A 17,634-nucleotide genomic window follows, 5' to 3' on the forward strand; every position below is an offset into this window, starting at 1 on the left:
CAATTTCAAAGACAGTCAGTGCAGAATTAATATGAAAAAATTAAATAGAATTACACCCCCCCCCCCCCCCCCCCGCTGTGCCTACTAGCATAGGAGGGTTGCATTTTTCCCATTATCTGTGCCCCTTTCTGATGATCATGTGCTGGTCGGAGTGGAGGGAATATTTCTTCAGTTTCGGAGAGAAGTTTCAGTTTCGGCAGAGATTGTTGCCATTACTAGTAAAGAAAAAATATGTCCCCGGATTTCATTTTAATAATCTGGTCACCTTACAATAGGATTGCTTCTCCTTTTGGGCCAATTGGGAATCGGGTCTCAAGACCCGCTTCCTGATTGGCCAAGAGGAGATTCAGTGTGACAATAGCAAATATTAATTCACTATTGTCACACAACTGGGTTGGAATCCATGCATCCGCAGCCCTGCATGTAGATTTGGGGGCCGGACGCATGGATTGGGGGGGGGGGGGGGGTCGTGACACTGCACCCTGCATTACAGGCTGCCTCAGCGACTGCAAATAGATATTCGCTTCTGACCACTACCAGGTACTGGAAGTTGACAAAGGCTCTCTGGTTAAGACAAAACATATTCTCGTTTTTAGAAAATGACGTGACGTCACATGACGGAATAGAAAGACGATTCCTGACATAAAACATTGGAGGCGGGGCTGTGAAGAACAAAATCAGAGCTGTGAAACTCCACAGAAGTCGCCAACAGCTGATCGTAATGCTCGGCATCTTTTATATGCATTACAGTAACACGGATATAGTATAACTACATAGCAGTATAACAAATGATACAACTAAGTCCACAACACCCTGCACATAACGAACAAAATGCCGAAATTAGCAACGCCTTTTTTCTCTCTCGTTGGACAGCAGAGGCTCAGAGAGGAAAGGAGGTTGGACCGACGTACTGAATGCGTTCTGCGTAAAGAAAGAAAGGAGTGAACGTCACCGCAAAGCGGAAGAGTGTGTGAGCAATCACAAAGGAGGAAGATGTGAGAGAAGTAGGGGGAGTGAGAAGGTAGAGAGCCAGGTGAGCTCTGGTAATGGCTTTGTGTGGGAATGGGATGGTTTCTGGGAGGCCCAGGTTAAAATACAGAGCTGTACAGGGTCGCCCTGCTTCTCTGCGTTGTGTGCTGCAGCAGTTCTGGGGAACGGAACGGCTTCCGCGCTTTCTTATGCCCCGCTTTATGTTTTCAGTGTCTGGCGGCTTTTACTCTTGTGTGATGTTTACTAACATCTTGTCTTCTTATTGCGACCTTGTTATGTGCCTGGTATGCAAGTCCTCCACCAGGAGTAGCCGGTCACAGGGGTATTACAGAACAAGCAGGGTAGGCTGGTGTGTTTACTTTTATTCTCACATAAACAATGTACTCCGATGAGCATACACTGTGCAAATTTCACCCCCCCCCCCCCCCCGTCAGCCTGGGCATACACTGTACAACCCCCCCCCGTCAGCCTGGGCATACACTGTACAACCCCCCCCCCCCCCATCAGCCTGGGCATACACTGTACAACCCCCCCCACCCCCTCAGCCTGGGCATACACTGTACAACCCCCCCCCCCCCTTCTCCTCAGGCTGAGCCTACACTGTACAACCCCCTACTCAGGCTGAGCATACGCTGTACAACCCCCCCCTCCTCCTCAGGCTGGGCATACTCTGTACAACCCCCCCCCCCCCCTCCTCCTCCTCAGGCTGGGCATACACTGTACACCCCCGCCTTCCTCCTCGGGCTGGGCATACGCTGTACTACCCCCCCCCCCTCTCCTCGGGCTGGGCATACGCTGTACTACCCCCCCCCTCTCCTCAGGCTGGGCATACGCTGTACTACCCCCCCCCCCCTCCTCAGGCTGGGCATACGCTGTACAACCCCCCCCCCCTCCTCAGGCTGGGTATACACTGTACAACCCCCCCTCCCTCCTCAGGCTGGGCATACACTACAACCCCCCCTCCTGTGGTTTTTATTTTTTGCGCTATAAACAAAAATAGAGCGAACATTTTGGGGAAAAAAAGCAATATTTTATTTTGCCATAATATCCCCCAAAAAATATATATGACTAATTATTTTTTTCTGGCTGATACGTATTCATCTACATATTATTGGTAAAAAAAATCGCAATAAGCGTTCGGCGAACAATTTGTGGTGTTCTTGGCAAATTCGAAAAGCCACGGAACACCCTTTAAAAAGTCTATGGGAGAAATCAAAAGTGCTAATTTTAAAGGTTAATATGCAAGTTTTTGTCTTAAAAAAAGTTTGGGGACCTGGGTCCTGCCCCAGGGGACATGTATCAATGCAAAAAAAGTTTTAAAAATGGCAGTTTTTTGAATGATGCTTAAAGTGAAACAATAAAAGTGAAATTTAAATTTTGTACCAGGGGGGTGTATAGTATGCCTGTAAAGTAGTGCATGTTTTCAGTGTTTATTACTGTCCCTGCACAAAGTGTAATTTCTGAAGGAAAAAGTAATTTAAAACTACTCGCGGCTATTCATGAATTGTCGGGTCTTGGCAATACAGATCAAAGTCATTGTAAAAAACAGCAGGGGTTCCCCTCCAGTCCATTACCAGGCCCTTTTGGGTCTGGTATGAATATTAAGGGGAACCCTGAAAAAGCGTGGGGTCCCCCCAAAAATCTATACCAGACTTTTATCTGGGCACGCAACCTGGCAGGCCACAGGAAAAGAAGGGGGGGATGTGAGAGCGCCCCCCCCTCCTGAACCGTACCAGGCCACATGACCACAAGGGCCTCATCCCCACAACCCTTCCCCGTTGGTTGTGGGGGTCTCCGGGCGGGGGGCTTTTCGGAATCTGGAAGCCCCCTTTAACAAAGGGGACCCCCAGATTAGAGGTCGGCCGATACTTGACCATTTTTGAAAAATCGGTCGATTATTATCAAAATTAGGCCGATATTTTCCACTGACCACATGGTCAGTACAAACAGTTGGGGGGGGGGGGGGGGCGGTGTCTCTCTCCCGTCCCCCCTCTTTTCCTGCAGCCTGCCAGGTTGCATGCTCAGATAAGGGTCATGAACAGCCGCGAGTAGTTTTTAAATTACTTTTTTTCCTTTTAGGAATTACATTTTGTTCAGGGACAGTTCTAAACACGGGAAACATGAGCTACTTTAAATGCATACTATACACAATTAATAAAATCACTGCTCCCGTAAAAACTGCCATTTTTAAAACTTTTTTTTTTGCATTGATACATGTCCCCTGGGGCAGGACCCAGGTCCCCAAATACTTTTTTTATGACAATAACTTGCATATTAACCTTTAAAATTATCACTTTTGATTTTTCATGTTCGTGTCCCATAGACTTTAACAATGTTTGAACAAACTTTTTGCATGTTCTGGTGCGAACCGAACCGGGGAGTGTTCGGCTCATCCCTATTGGTGACAAGAACTGGGCACATGCTGAAGATGTGGCTGAACCAGAGTAAAGTTGTAGAATTATAATTTATCTCTTGAGTAAATGTCCTTCCTTTTTTTTTTTTTTTATAATGCCTGCTGCTAATCTGCTTTCTGCAGAATACGTGTGCCATTGCTGATCCTGTGATCTACTAGGACTTCCAGATCATCCTGGATTCTCTCAAAGGTTCTCCTCATAGCGAGTAACTTGTAGTTTATACTTTTAGCTCTTGAGTGCATTACTTTACATTTTTTCAACATTTAAAGTGGTTGAGGAACTCTTCCCTTGGCATAAATTGCTCAATCGTATTTTCATGGATAAATTAAATTTGTCCCTGACAACCCTGGGGTACCCCACTTTCCATTTCAGACCCGTCTGAGTACACGCTATTTATCACCACCGTTTTTAGATGCACCCCTGTAACCAGTTTTCTATCCAGGTACATACACTATGCTCCATGCCACTAGATCTCAATTTGTAAATTAAGCGTTTATGGAGAACTGTATCGAATGCTTTATCAAAATCCAGATGCATCACATCCACAGGGCTTCCTTTTATCTAGATGGCACCTCACTTTCTCGTAGAATGGTAGCAGATTGGTCTGGCAAGGACTATCTTTCATAAATCCATGCTTATTCCTTCTAATGTTTTCATCAGCAAATTCTGGGATATAGTCCCTTATCAACCCTTTCAATAATTTACTTGCTTTCAACGTTGGAATGACAGGCCTGTAGTTCCCAGTTATCATGTTGGCTTTTTGTCAATCAGCTGGTACCATTCTTGCCAATAATCGGTCTATAAAAATTAGGGATAACAGTTTGGAGATTTATCTGTCTTAAATTCTTTGAGTATACTTCGGTGTATGCCATCTTTGTCCTGGTGTGTGTTTTTTTTTTATTTTTTTTAATTTTTTTTATTACTAAAGTCTTAATTTGGGCATTGGCTTCTGTTGGCAATACAAGTATATTCAGTGATATGTTACTAACAATACAGTATTGATTACTATACTCCTCCTTTTCCTTTGTAAAAATTAACAATGCATTTATTACAGATGCCTTCTCATTGTCGGTGGTAGTCACCTTTTTCTGATTATCCTTAATGAGACCAATATGCTTTGACTTAGTTTCTTACTATTCATATAGTTAACCACTTTAATGCCAGGTAATTGCACCCCTTCCTGCCCAAGCCTATGTTGAGCTTTCTTTTTTTTTTCTATCAATACATTTTTATTGGGTTTATCAATTTACAACACTTGAGGTAGTTGCATTCAATATACAACTGAAGTAGTATAATCACCATGTACAGGCAAACATTTAACAGCAAAAAGAATACGGTACTCAGCGACCTAGGCCAGCCTACCCCAATTGGGTACAAACTGTAGGACTGGGAGGTCACCAAGATGATCAGTGGTACACCTATACAGCTAAAGTAAAGGCAAATAAAGGAGGGGATGGAGAAAACTGAAATAAAGGCTGCCGTTAGTCATTATCTATACCAAAGATTCAGTATTTTATACTGTTATTCTTCAGACCATAGGAAGATTATTAAAGTAAGGAATCTTTTAAATATTTGGAAGCTTTCGGGTGGGTTAACCACATTTTCCATTTTCTACGATAGGGGATTATAGAATCATTCTTATAGGCTAATAATAGTTCTAATTGAGCTTGGGTGTTTAATCTGGTGATGACCATTGGTAGGTTTGGGGCGTCTGCGGATTTCCATAGAGAGGCCACTGTAATTCTTGAGGCTATCAAAATATGTAAGACAATAGTCCTATACAAAGTGGGGTATTTGTATAGATCTATAGCTAAGATTGGCGATAAAGGATGAGATGGAGTTCCAAAAACATTTTAGAGTCTTGCAACTCCAAAGCGTGTGCAGGAGGTTTCCCCTTTGCTCGTTACATTTCCAACAGATGTCGGATGCTGTTTGATAAATTTTGGATAAGGGCTCTTTCACACGGAGCGGACCGTTTCCGGGTCCGCTCCGTGTGTCTCCGTCGGCTCAGCGGGGATCCACGCTCAGCTGTCGGCGGATAGGGCGGTCCCCGCACACAGTGCAGGGACCGCCCTGTCTCTGCTCCGCTGTCCCCTATGGGGAACCTGATGCAGACGGACCGTCTGTCCGTCTGCATCAGTTCCGCTCCGCCGAACGGAAGAAAAAAAGGGTTTCCCGACTGACGCGGATCCCGACTGACGCGGACGCTATCGGATGCTCCATCCGCTAACGGACGCGTTCCCATAGGGATTCATTACAAGTCCGTTAACGGACTTGTAATGAGCGGACAAACGGTCCGCTAGTGTGAAAGGACCCTAACTTGTATGGTGTTAAGTACCATCTATTAATTATTTTTTGGGCATTATCCCAGTGTTCAATGCAAGAGGATGACTTGCTTATCGTTTGAAATGCTTTAATCCACTGAGTCGGGGGGAAAAAATCTGGTCCAGATCCTTTTCCCTGGTAAAAGCAGAATAATTAAAACAGCCCGCACAGAGCTTGTCAATAGTCCTGCAGCAGCGCTGCAAACTCCTGGTTTGATAGAGAAAATAAAGAAGGATAATTGCGCTAAACCCAAATGTGCACTTGTATCAAATAAACATGTGACCAAGTATGTGTGCTAACAACTGAATCTATACTGGAAGTATAAATTCATCCATGGAATCAGGGGGCCGTGGCCGCCTGTTCCTACTGAGCACTGGTGTGTGTAAGCCCAGTAATCAAATAACACTGTGATGTGTCAATCGTGACTACAATAATTGCTATAAAGCAGAGTCAGGGGGCCGTGGCGGCCTGTCCCTACTAAGCAATGACGTGTGTGAGACCAATATTCAATAACACAAATAATATAACACAAATAATGAATAAACCGTGATAACAGTATTTTCTACAAAATAAACCACAAAATTATTATTATTGTGTAAAGTCCATAAAGTCCAAATTGGAAAAATAAAATAAAATAAATTAGGTGATAAGTCCATATAGCAATGAAGACACCCGTGAGAATTCCAGGAATGCTGTAACTAGGCACGTGAATCCACCACCAATCATGCAGCTGCTTACCAGAAATCAGGGTCCTGCCGGACCACTATCAACATATCTCTCAACCAAAGATTTTTAAGGCAGTAGTAGATCCTCCACTTGCACTAGAACCAAGCCGTACTCAGCGATGGATATAGAAAACAACAAGACAGAGCTCCACATGGCATAAAATCCAGGTGATTTATTTAAAACAGCATTAAACGAATATACAACTCACATTTGTGGGTAAAAAAAACAGCAATTGGCCTGTAACGCCGGCCGGACGTATCCAGGAACAACAGCCACTCGTTGGAGAAATGAAGGGGATGGCGTCTTTCTTAACGAATCCTATTGTTGAAGGGCCTCAACGTGCTTCAGAATATAGGCATTCTAATTTATCCAATGCTTCCTTGTTCAATCCCGGGACCCTACCTGCTAGCATAAGGGTCTTTAGGGACGTTGTACTGAAGGATTTGGATAAAATGAAGATTAAGAAGGCTAGACTGAACAAAGCTCTTGAGACAGGACTTGATTCGTTGTGTTCCAACAAGTCACTTGTCATTAGACCGGCTGATAAGGGGGGTGGCATCGTCGTCCTAGATAGATGCGATTACGTTGCAGAAATGGACGATGAGGCCACCTATACCCCTTTAAGCCGTGATCCAGTAGTCAAATACAAACGCGACCTGGAGGTTATAGTAGAACAGGGCCTCCAGAAAGGGATATTAAACAAAAAGGAGAGTTTGTTCCTGGTACCGGTGGCTCCTCGTACACCGGTAATACACTATCTCCCGAAAATCCATAAGAATCAAACTTGCCCCCCGGGACGTCCCATTGTCAGTGGGATTGATTCCATCACGTCCCGGGTGGGCAAGTACATTGATTTTTATCTGCAGCCTTTGGTGCGCAATTTACCCTCCTTCATTGGAGACACGGAGCAGGTGATTAATCTGCTGTCGGGTCTATCCCCCAGGGATGGTGTGTGGATGGTCACGGCTGACGTGACATCCCTTTACACTATAATTCCCTATGATCTTGGCCTTGAGGCGGTGAGATTTTATCTAACCAGAGATTCAACCCTAGTCTCAGAACAGATCGAATTCATCATGACTCTGCTGCAATTTGCAGCGAGTCACAATTATTTTTGGTTCGACAATTGTTTTTTTCGCCAGGATCGAGGAGTGGCCATGGGGGCTAAATATGCCCCCAGCCTGGCAAATCTCTTCATGGCCAAGTGGGAGGAGGATGTCGTCGATGGTTGCCGAAAGCCTGAGGTAACACTTTGGGTTAGGTATATCGACGACGTCCTCCTCCTTTGGGATGGAGAGAGAGATGACTTAGATCTGTTCATGAGTTTCCTCAATGATAACACTAGAGGCATTAGATTCACTTTTTCTGCAAGCCAGACTCAGGTAAATTTTTTGGATCTGAATATTGGCATAGTGGGTGATAAGTTTGTCACCAGTACATTTTTTAAACCGACTGATAGGAACTCGTTCATTCCTCTGGACAGTTGCCATTATGGTCCATGGTTGATGGCAGTCCCTCAAGGACAATATACCAGGATTAGACGCAACTGTTCAGAGGTTGAAGTTTTTGATAGTCAGGCTGCTGTCTTGTCAAACAAATTCCTTGAGAAGGGTTATGATCCTTTGATATTGGATCAGGCGGTACAATCTGCCCGCGACATGAACAGGGAATCCCTGTTAAAGGTTCAAACCAAACAAGAGAAGAATGCCTTTTCTCTGCCGTTCATAACTACCTTTTCAGTACAACATCAAAACATTAAACGCTTGATTAGAAAACACTGGCATATATTGCAAAGCGACCTTGTACTTGCACCTGTGTTACCAGTAAGACCGTCTGTGGTGTTCCGAGGTGCTTCATCCTTGGGAGCCAGTGTGGCCCCAAGTGTCCAGGACCCCCCCAGTGAAATAAGAGTTTTCTGGCAAAACCTCACGGGTTACCACAGGTGTAAGAATTGCCAAGTGTGCCTTCTAAACAAATGTCAAGATAGGAAGATTTCTCATTTTTCCTCCACCAGTACTGGAAGAACCCATGAAGTAAAACCATTTATCACCTGCTCGAGTAAAGGGGTGATTTATTTGCTTCAATGTCCATGCGGGTTACAGTACGTGGGGAGGACTAAAAGAGAACTTAAAATTAGATTGAACGAGCATATAGCCAAGATAAGAAGTGGTTTTCCGAACCATTCGGTTTCAAGGCATTATGACTTGGTTCACCACAGAAACCCAGAGGGAACCTTGTTTGTGGGCATCGACAAATACAAGCCGAACTGGAGGGGGAGTTCTTTAATTAGAGAAATCTCTAAAACTGAAATGGCATGGATCCATAGATTGAGGACATATCTCCCTTATGGCCTCAACGTTGACACTGATATTAACGCTTTTATAAATAATGCTTAATTTTTATTCTGTGCAATTCTTTATTCATTTATTTTTGCAACTTTAATTCTCTGAAGACAATAATGCTGTCTGTACAGATGAAACAATAAATAATCACGGATGTGTTATTTGGAGATAAAATTCACATAATTTTGAGCAAGTTTGCCTTTAGAGTCACTCAGAATATAAACCATCAACTTCATGATTATATAAATTTTTAATTCTTTTTTAATTTTTTGGTTCACTATTTGATTACCCCTAATCTGGGGATTAAGTGTGGATTCACTGAGATTCAATCACTAACCGTGTTTTTTAGTATATGGGACTCCGCTTAGCGCGGTCACTTACACAATAGAAACGATTTAATTTCACTAATTGATTTATTTTGACTTGTGTTCACAGAAGTATACAATTTCGAATAAGATTGAGTATAGTCACTTTATGTAACGCCACTCAGACAAAAGTTGTATTTTCAGCCTATATATTAACCCAATGATATATACCAACACGCGGGGTTTATATTTAATAATGCCAAGTTTATTTGTCAGCAGCCTTATATTCAAAGCTGCTAGGTTATTTCATCATTGACCTATAAGGATATTGGTGAGCCCGCCCTGCCAACCAATCATGATCTGCTCTGTGTGGAACGCAAGCAGTCTGAGGCGTTGTATGGGCGCATGCGCCAATAACTCATGACGAGGCTTGGTTTTCAGCGTCATGATTTAGTTTAAGATTTATTTTATTTTATTCTATTTTAGTTTTTAAAAAATAAGAAAACTTTTGACCGAGTGAAGATTTCAATGCTGACTAACGATGCACATAATGTGATCATGCGCAGCAATTGATACTTCACCACTCGGATTATTTTACTATATTGTAATTTAAAAAACCTTGAGCAGTGACATTAAAGTCCTGTCTTTAGGGGGTGTTCCTGCCACGCCTCGCTGTGGTGGATGTCACGCGCGTCATAAGTGTCCGCCCCTTTGGGCGAAGTCATTGGGCAACCTATGGATATCGACTTCCGGTGAACTCAGTGATCCGGATGCAGATCGATACACTTCCGGTGCGCGTGTGGATCCCGGAGCGAGGCTTGGTTAGTGGAATTGTATGATTATTGATTATTATTGTTTTTTCCTATAAAAAGGGGTGGCGTCCCACGCCACTCGTACCCCGAGAAGAAGTGATCTTGTCACGAAACGCGTCGGGTGGAGTGAGTGACGTGTGGACGCCATCCCCTTCATTTCTCCAATGAGTGGCTGTTGTTCCTGGATACGTCCGGCCGGCGTTACAGGCCAATTGCTGTTTTTTTTACCCACAAATGTGAGTTGTATATTCGTTTAATGCTGTTTTAAATAAATCACCCGGATTTTATGCCATGTGGAGCTCTGTCTTGTTGTTTTCTATATCCATCGCTGAGTACGGCTTGGTTCTAGTGCAAGTGGAGGATCTACTACTGCCTTAAAAATCTTTGGTTGAGAGATATGTTGATAGTGGTCCGGCAGGACCCTGATTTCTGGTAAGCAGCTGCATGATTGGTGGTGGATTCACGTCTGGTGCCTAGTTACAGCATTCCTGGAATTCTCACGGGTGTCTTCATTGCTATATGGACTTATCACCTAATTTATTTTATTTTATTTTTCCAATTTGGACTTTATGGACTTTACACAATAATATTAATTTTGTGGTTTATTTTGTAGCAAATACTGTTATCACGGTTTATTCATTATTTGTGTTATATTATTTGTGTTATTGAATATTGGGCTCACACACATCATTGCTTAGTAGGGACAGGCCGCCACGGCCCCCTGACTCTGCTTTATAGCAATTATTGTAGTCACGATTGACACATCACAGTGTTATTTGATTACTGGGCTTACACACACCAGTGCTCAGTAGGAACAGGCGGCCACGGCCCCCTGATTCCACGGATGAATTTATACTTCCAGTATAGATTCAGTTGTTAGCACACATACTTGGTCACATGTTTATTTGATACAAGTGCACATTTGGGTTTAGCGCAATTATCCTTCTTTATTCGTTCTTTATTTTGTTTATACACAATTTAATTGCGGCTTATTAATCCCAACCTATCACCTTAGCGCAGTTGTTCCCAAAAAAAAAAAAAATTTTTTTTTCCTTGATAGAGAAAATGGCTAGTGTAGAATGGCCAGATCAGATGTAGTCAGAATATGTGCTCCAATCACCAAACAGGACAATCACCACGTGGGGGGATATAGGGTCCCCTTCGGGGGAAACACTCACCAGACGGTTTCTTTTAAATAGCGTTTCAATCTATATCTCCTTGTGTGCTGCCCTTAGATGCTGAAATCTGCATACCCTTCTTACTTCTGGATCACCGTTTATGTCTTTTTACTCTCAAGGTATCGTATCCACAGATGTATAAGGGAAGGAAAAAATCCATATAGTGCAGTATCGTTTAAAAGCTTTAACCACTAGAGTACCGGGCCATCGTCAAATGACGGCTCCACGGTTACTCTGAAAATTCAACAGGACGTCATATGACGTCCTGTATTCTTGCGGCCACTGGGGGGCGCGCCCGGCGCGTCCCCGAGATGCCGATGCGCGTGCCTGGCGGTCGCGATGTCCGCCAGGCACTCGGAATCGGCGGCTACAGGGACAAGACGTGGAGCTCTGTGTGTAAACACAGAGCTCCACGTCCTGTCAGGGGAGAGAGGAGACCGATCTGTGTCCCTTGTACATAGGGACATAGATCGGTCACCTCCCCCAGTCACCCCCCTTTCCCCACAGTTAGAACACAATTTAGGTATACATATTAACCCCTCCCTCACCCCCTAGTGTTAACCCCTTGAATGCCAGTCACATTTATACAGTAATTAGTGCATATTTATCGCATTAATCGCTGTATAAATGTGAATGGCGCCAAAACGTGTCAAAAGTGTCCGATGTGTTCGCCGCAATGTCACGGTGACAGTAAAAAAAATCGCAAATCGCCGCCAATACTAGTAAAAAAATTAATAAAATAAAAATGCCATAAATCTATCAGCTATTTTGTAAACGCTATAACTTTTGCGCAAACCAATCAATATATGATCATTGCGATTTTTTTTTTTTACTAAACATATGTAGAAGAATACATATCGGCCTAAACTGAGGAAAAAAAACTTTTTTTTTTTTTAAAAATTGTGATATTTATTAAATAAAAAGTAAAAAATAGTGTTTTTTTTTTTAAATTGTCACTCTTCTTTTGTTTATAGCGCAAAAAAATAAAAACCGCAGAGGTGATCAAATACCACCAAAAGAAAGCTCTATTTGTGGGAACAAAATGATAAAAAATTGTTTGGGTACAGTGTAGCACGACCGCGCAATTGTCATTCAAAGTGCGACAGTGCTGAAAGCTGAAAATTGGCTTGGGCAGGAAGGGGCGTAAGTGCCCAGTATGGAAGTGGTTAATGTCACCCAAAAAATACATGAACACCAATCCCCTTAAAAAACATGCGTACCAGATAGTAAATCAGTCAGGCATATATATAACATATAGATGTGTCTTTGTGCAACTCTCACTGTTAGGGTCTGGATACCTGAAGACCGCTCTGAAGGCTTTCCTGCAGTGTTTAACTTCCTGGGTTCACAGACAGTGGAGCGCAGATGTCACTTCCGGTTGGTTGCTGGATCGCAGCGCTGCGATCCAGCATCCAACCGGAAGTGACATCTGCGCTCCACTGTCTGTGAACCCAGGAAGTTAAACACTTCAGAGCGGTCTTCAGGTATCCAGACCCTAACAGTGAGAGTTGCACAAAGACACATCTATATGTTATATATATGCCTGACTGATTTACTATCTGGTACGCATGTTTTTTAAGGGGATTGGTGTTCATGTATTTTTTGGGTGACATTAAAGCTTTTAAACGATACTGCACTATATGGATTTTTTCCTTCCCTTATACATCTGTGGATACGATACCTTGAGAGTAAAAAGACAAACGGTGATCCAGAAGTAAGAAGGGTATGCAGATTTCAGCATCTAAGGGCAGCACACAAGGAGATATAGATTGAAACGCTATTTAAAAGAAACCGTCTGGTGAGTGTTTCCCCCGAAGGGGACCCTATATCCCCCCACGTGGTGATTGTCCTGTTTGGTGATTGGAGCACATATTCTGACTACATCTGATCTGGCCATTCTACACTAGCCATTTTCTCTATCAAACCAGGAGTTTGCAGCGCTGCTGCAGGACTATTGACAAGCTCTGTGCGGGCTGTTTTAATTATTCTGCTTTTACCAGTGACTTTTATATTTTAAGCAGCTGCCTTTATTATTGTTTTAGTGTGTTTATTTGAATTCATTGTCTCGGACTTTGTGGGTTATCCTAAAGCGCAGGGCTGTACTATAATTAGAGGGCCAGTGATTAGTACTTTTGCACACTCAGATCCTTTTCCCATTTCAGCATATTTGTGTTTTTGGTAAACAGTTGGGAGGATAACCCATCGTAGAAGAAAGATATACCTTTCTTGTTATCATTTTTCTGAGGAGAGAGGAACTCCCAAAGGTTCATAGGGATTTCGATCAAATTAATGGGAGAGAAATCTTTCAGTCGGGCACACTTACAAATCTTAGTCTCGATGATGTTCTTAACATTAAGGGGTAGGTTCTGGTATAGATTATATCCATTACTGATCCACTCGTTTACAGAGAATCTGATTCTGCAATAATTAATGACTTCTGTGGGAAGATGTAATTTAGCCTTTTTCTCTACATGTCTGGTTTTTGAGAGAATGTGTTTTCAAGCGAATAAAGTCGTTTTAATGCTTATTAGGTTGGGGATTGTTATCTTGGGGATAATGGCGCTACCCAGAGTTGCTTTCTCGATCCTTACTACTAAAAAAAAATTCCGGTGGAATGGGCCTCCCAGACATTAGAAATTATTATTTTGCTTCTATCTTAGATCAGATGAAACATTGGTTTAACCCAACAAATGACAAACTATGGGTAAACATTGAACGACAATTTTGACCTCCCTTCTCTCGCAATAGCTATGTTTAGCTTTCTGCGCTGTTTAAATGACAATTGCGCAGTCATGCTACAATGTACCCAAACAGAATTGTTATCATTTTGTTCCCACAAACAGAGCTTTCTTTTGGCAGTATTTGATCACCTTTGTGATATATATATATATATATATATATATATATATTATATATATATATATATATATATATATATATATATATATATATATATATATATATATATATATATATATATATATATATATATATATATATATATATATAATATATATATATATATATATATAAAAAATTTTTTTACTAAACAAATAAAAAAAATTGTTTATTTTGTTTGTTATAAAATTTTGTAAATACGTTTTTCTCCACTGATAAGGCGGCACTGGTAGGCATTGTGGGTGGGCCCTGATTGGCAGCTGCCTGGGCACAGATTGGCATTTCCCTGGTGGTCTAGGGGTCATACCTGGTGGTACAGTGTGGTGGCCATCCTGGTGGTCCTGGGCAGCATCCTGGGGGGGGGGGGCTGTGCTGATAACAATCACCGCAGACCTCCCTGTCAGGAGAGCAGCCGATCGGCTCTCCTCGCGTCTGTCAGATGCGAGTGAGGAAAAGCCGATTAACGGTTTGCTATAGGCCAGGTAGGAAGTGGTTAAACAAATTTTGGGACTTTTCACTCTTCGATAGGTTTCTCGTAGTTTATTTTAGTTGCTGTGATTGGGCTCCTACACTTCTTATTGCATCCTTGTAGTGTTGGCATGCTGACAATGGCCCCTCAGTCGTACCCTTTTATTTTATCTTTCATATGTTTTATTGTGCATGTGCCCAAATGTAGAAGTACAGGCAGTGCTCTGGTCAGGCACATGTGCAATACAACCTCATTCAAAATGATCAGACATTGGTCTTGAACATGTGTTTGTAACTAAACTTTTTGGGACCGGCTGCGTGGAAGAGAATTGTGCCGGGGGGTGGGGAGAATGCAGTTTTTTTTATGGCTGGTGTTGGCACTTCAGTCATCACAACACTATGGTTGATATGGTGTCAGGATTATTGAAGCGCATCATTTCTATTACAGTATATTGTAATGTAAAATCAAACGGTTCAATTCGCCATAATGCAGAATCAATGGGCGCCCTAAGCGCGTCGCTTGCCACCAGATGCGGCTTGCCACACTGCTCTAGTGCCAAAAAGGTTAGGGGAGCGCTGCTGTAGGGGACATCGCTTGGCAAGCATGGGGTGTGTGGTTTTTTTTTTTTTTTTTTTTTTTTTTAAACCTAAGATGTGCTAGACAAAGTACATAAGAGTAGAGAAGCAGACATATCCACATGATGGTGGACCTAAGGTTTGTGCTGTAGGAAGCATATTACAGGATGTACCCCTACTCCTGGAAGATTTGGTCATTCAAACTGGCTGTTGGCGTGGGGGCGGGCAGTGAGACATCTCTCTCTGCCCGCCTAATCTCTCTGCTGCCTGCGGCTGCACAGTGGGGGCAGAAGATGCGATCATGCAGGGCGGGCGATGAAATTGTCGTGTCTGCTCGCCTGCCAGTGTTCTGTCGATATGGGAAGCTCGCAAGCTGCACATGCGTGAGAGACATAGAATCTTCCGTTATGCGTCCCATACCCATGCGATCCACTCGCTTTGCGACAGGTATTCTGTTGCTATGGTACACTCTGGAATAGCTATGAGGGGCATTACAAGATAAGCCGCTGCTTTGTCAATATTGACAGAACACCTGTCGCAAAGTGAGTCTCTCGCGCATGTGCAGTTTGCTAGCCTCCCATATTGACAACCCAGACTCGTACGTTCGTCGCCTGGTTGCAGAGAGGTCACGGCCCTGTTGGGGACCCCAGTTCTAGATGGAGAACCAGGAGAGAGTATGGTAACAGCTCAAATTTAGGACTGGGTCACAAAAGAACATTTTATCTTTGGTGCTTCAATGTAAATGTTTTTTTTTTTACGGCGTTGCATACTGCACTTTTAAAACTTGGATGGGCCGCATAGAAAATGTCCTGTGAACAAATGCCTAAAAAGAGAATTTTTTTTTTTTTTTTTTTTTTTTATCCCCTGGGAACCAAGTGCATATAGCACTAGGCCCTATTCTGGTTGGTGGCCACACTACATGTTTGCATAGACCATTGGAATCCTTGGCCAGTTCAGCAGGAACTGGCCGACATTTTACACGTATGGACAGGCTGATTTTAAGATTATCAATCAACGTTGGTGCAACCATACTACCAGATTCAGTTGCCATAGCTTCCCGCACGTGGTTGCAGGAAACCTTTTCACCTTCTATGGCCTGCCATAGTTGGTGAGATTGAATTGAAGTGGATGTAAACACTCCCTACATAGTTTTACATGCATATCTGCTGTCTTCACATTTATATACGGTTTAGAAAGTTCATATCATGTTAGGAAATGTTCTCTTCCTGTTTAACAGTGTGATGTCTGGGCATACAGCCAAGATGGCTAAAATTGCTGATTGGAGGAAAGGCGCGCACACACCCACCCCCTCTTCACATAGGCAGTGACTCTCAGAGGTGTTTTGTAACTTGGGCCAGCTCCTGCTAATCTATTTTAACAACCATCAGGGAAGTACCTTAGTTTTTTCCACCAGTGTCTAAGGTGTTGGACGCGTGTAGGATGTGCTAAGGAAAGCTGTACCAAAAGGGGTAAAAAGGATCTATGCCTTCGCATCCATCCAAGACTCCAAATAAATTGTGCTGAAACTGGATGGGATTCGGGCCTCATGCACGAGGAGGTCACCTGTAATGTCTCGGAGGACGGACTCTAGGGTCCAGCACTTTTTAGCTCTATAACGCTAAAAGTCCTGGTAAGAGTCTTTTACAAGGCCCAGGGGAGAGGTCTCTTATAAATGGGAACCCATGTCCCTGAAGGTTGGCACACGAAACCCGTCGTAATGGGTGAAGATTGGTGCGGTCTGAAATTTCAGCAGAAAACAATTCAGCGGGGATAAAGGCAAGAGGAAAAGGAATCCTAAGAATAATCTTAAGGACCTTTTTCCAATTTTGAGTAAGGCGTCTTCTCTTTTTTCGCCACTAGAGGGAGTAAAGAGCTGAGTTGTACTTGCCACGCTCTAAGCAGTGTCGGATCCTATGGACAAGCACACTTCCTCCGCTGCAGAGCTCTGCTATAGACGCCCACCGCTTCTTCTCTTCCAGTACGCTGGGTAGAGACACAGCACATGCAGTATTAGGCAGGAGGAGGCCCCTCCTCGCCCCAGGACAGCCACCATCTGTGCTAGGTCGCGCATGCTTTATCGGCGAGGAGCAGGAGCACGAACATGTGTGCTAATTTGAAAGATGGCACTCATTACAGAACCCATTAAGGGACCCAGAGCCAGCAGATGCTACTTGAGACACAGATGCATTTTGGGGGCACGTAAGCTCTATGTGGTTGGTGGGGCACTCCCAAGAGAGACACCTACTCCTTGCATGAAACTGTGTTTAAGTTGCATACTATATGTAGATTGCTAAATTGAGCACAGTAGTATATGCGTTGTGGTATCTTGGCTTGTTAATATGTCTTCCCTTAGGAGGAATTCATGGACTAAGAAAGACAAACGCAAACGCAGCCTGAGACGGGGCACTCTAGCCGTGCCTGCTCGGTACCTTCCTCTCCTGTAAATTTTGACGTACCTATACAGGAGGAGCCATTGCCACTATCAGGAGTAACAACTTCTCCGGTGGCACCTGGGCCTGCATATGTCACGGAGGACACTTTGACCGAGCCCTGGAAAACTTGGAAGGAAGAATCGCTACGCTAATTTTCAGCGCATGGCA

The 17,634-nt window shown here is 43.3% G+C and overlaps 1 protein-coding gene across 4 annotated transcripts in view; it reads left to right on the forward strand.

The window, feature by feature from the left end:
- The first annotated feature begins 885 nt into the window (after nucleotides 1-885).
- MARF1 (meiosis regulator and mRNA stability factor 1) overlaps nucleotides 886-17,634 on the forward strand; it is a 444,629-nt gene continuing 427,880 nt past the window's right edge. For 2 of the 4 annotated variants that reach the window (XM_040356921.1, XM_040356923.1), the window contains exon 1: nucleotides 886-1,033. The gene's annotated coding sequence lies outside the window, so the exon portion shown is untranslated. The remainder of the gene's footprint in view (nucleotides 1,034-17,634) is intronic. The other 2 variants (XM_040356922.1, XM_040356924.1) reach the window with 2 other exon arrangements.

The sequence above is a fragment of the Rana temporaria genome, chromosome 6 (genome assembly GCF_905171775.1).
Source record: "Rana temporaria chromosome 6, aRanTem1.1, whole genome shotgun sequence".
Taxonomy (NCBI): Eukaryota; Metazoa; Chordata; class Amphibia; order Anura; family Ranidae; genus Rana; species Rana temporaria.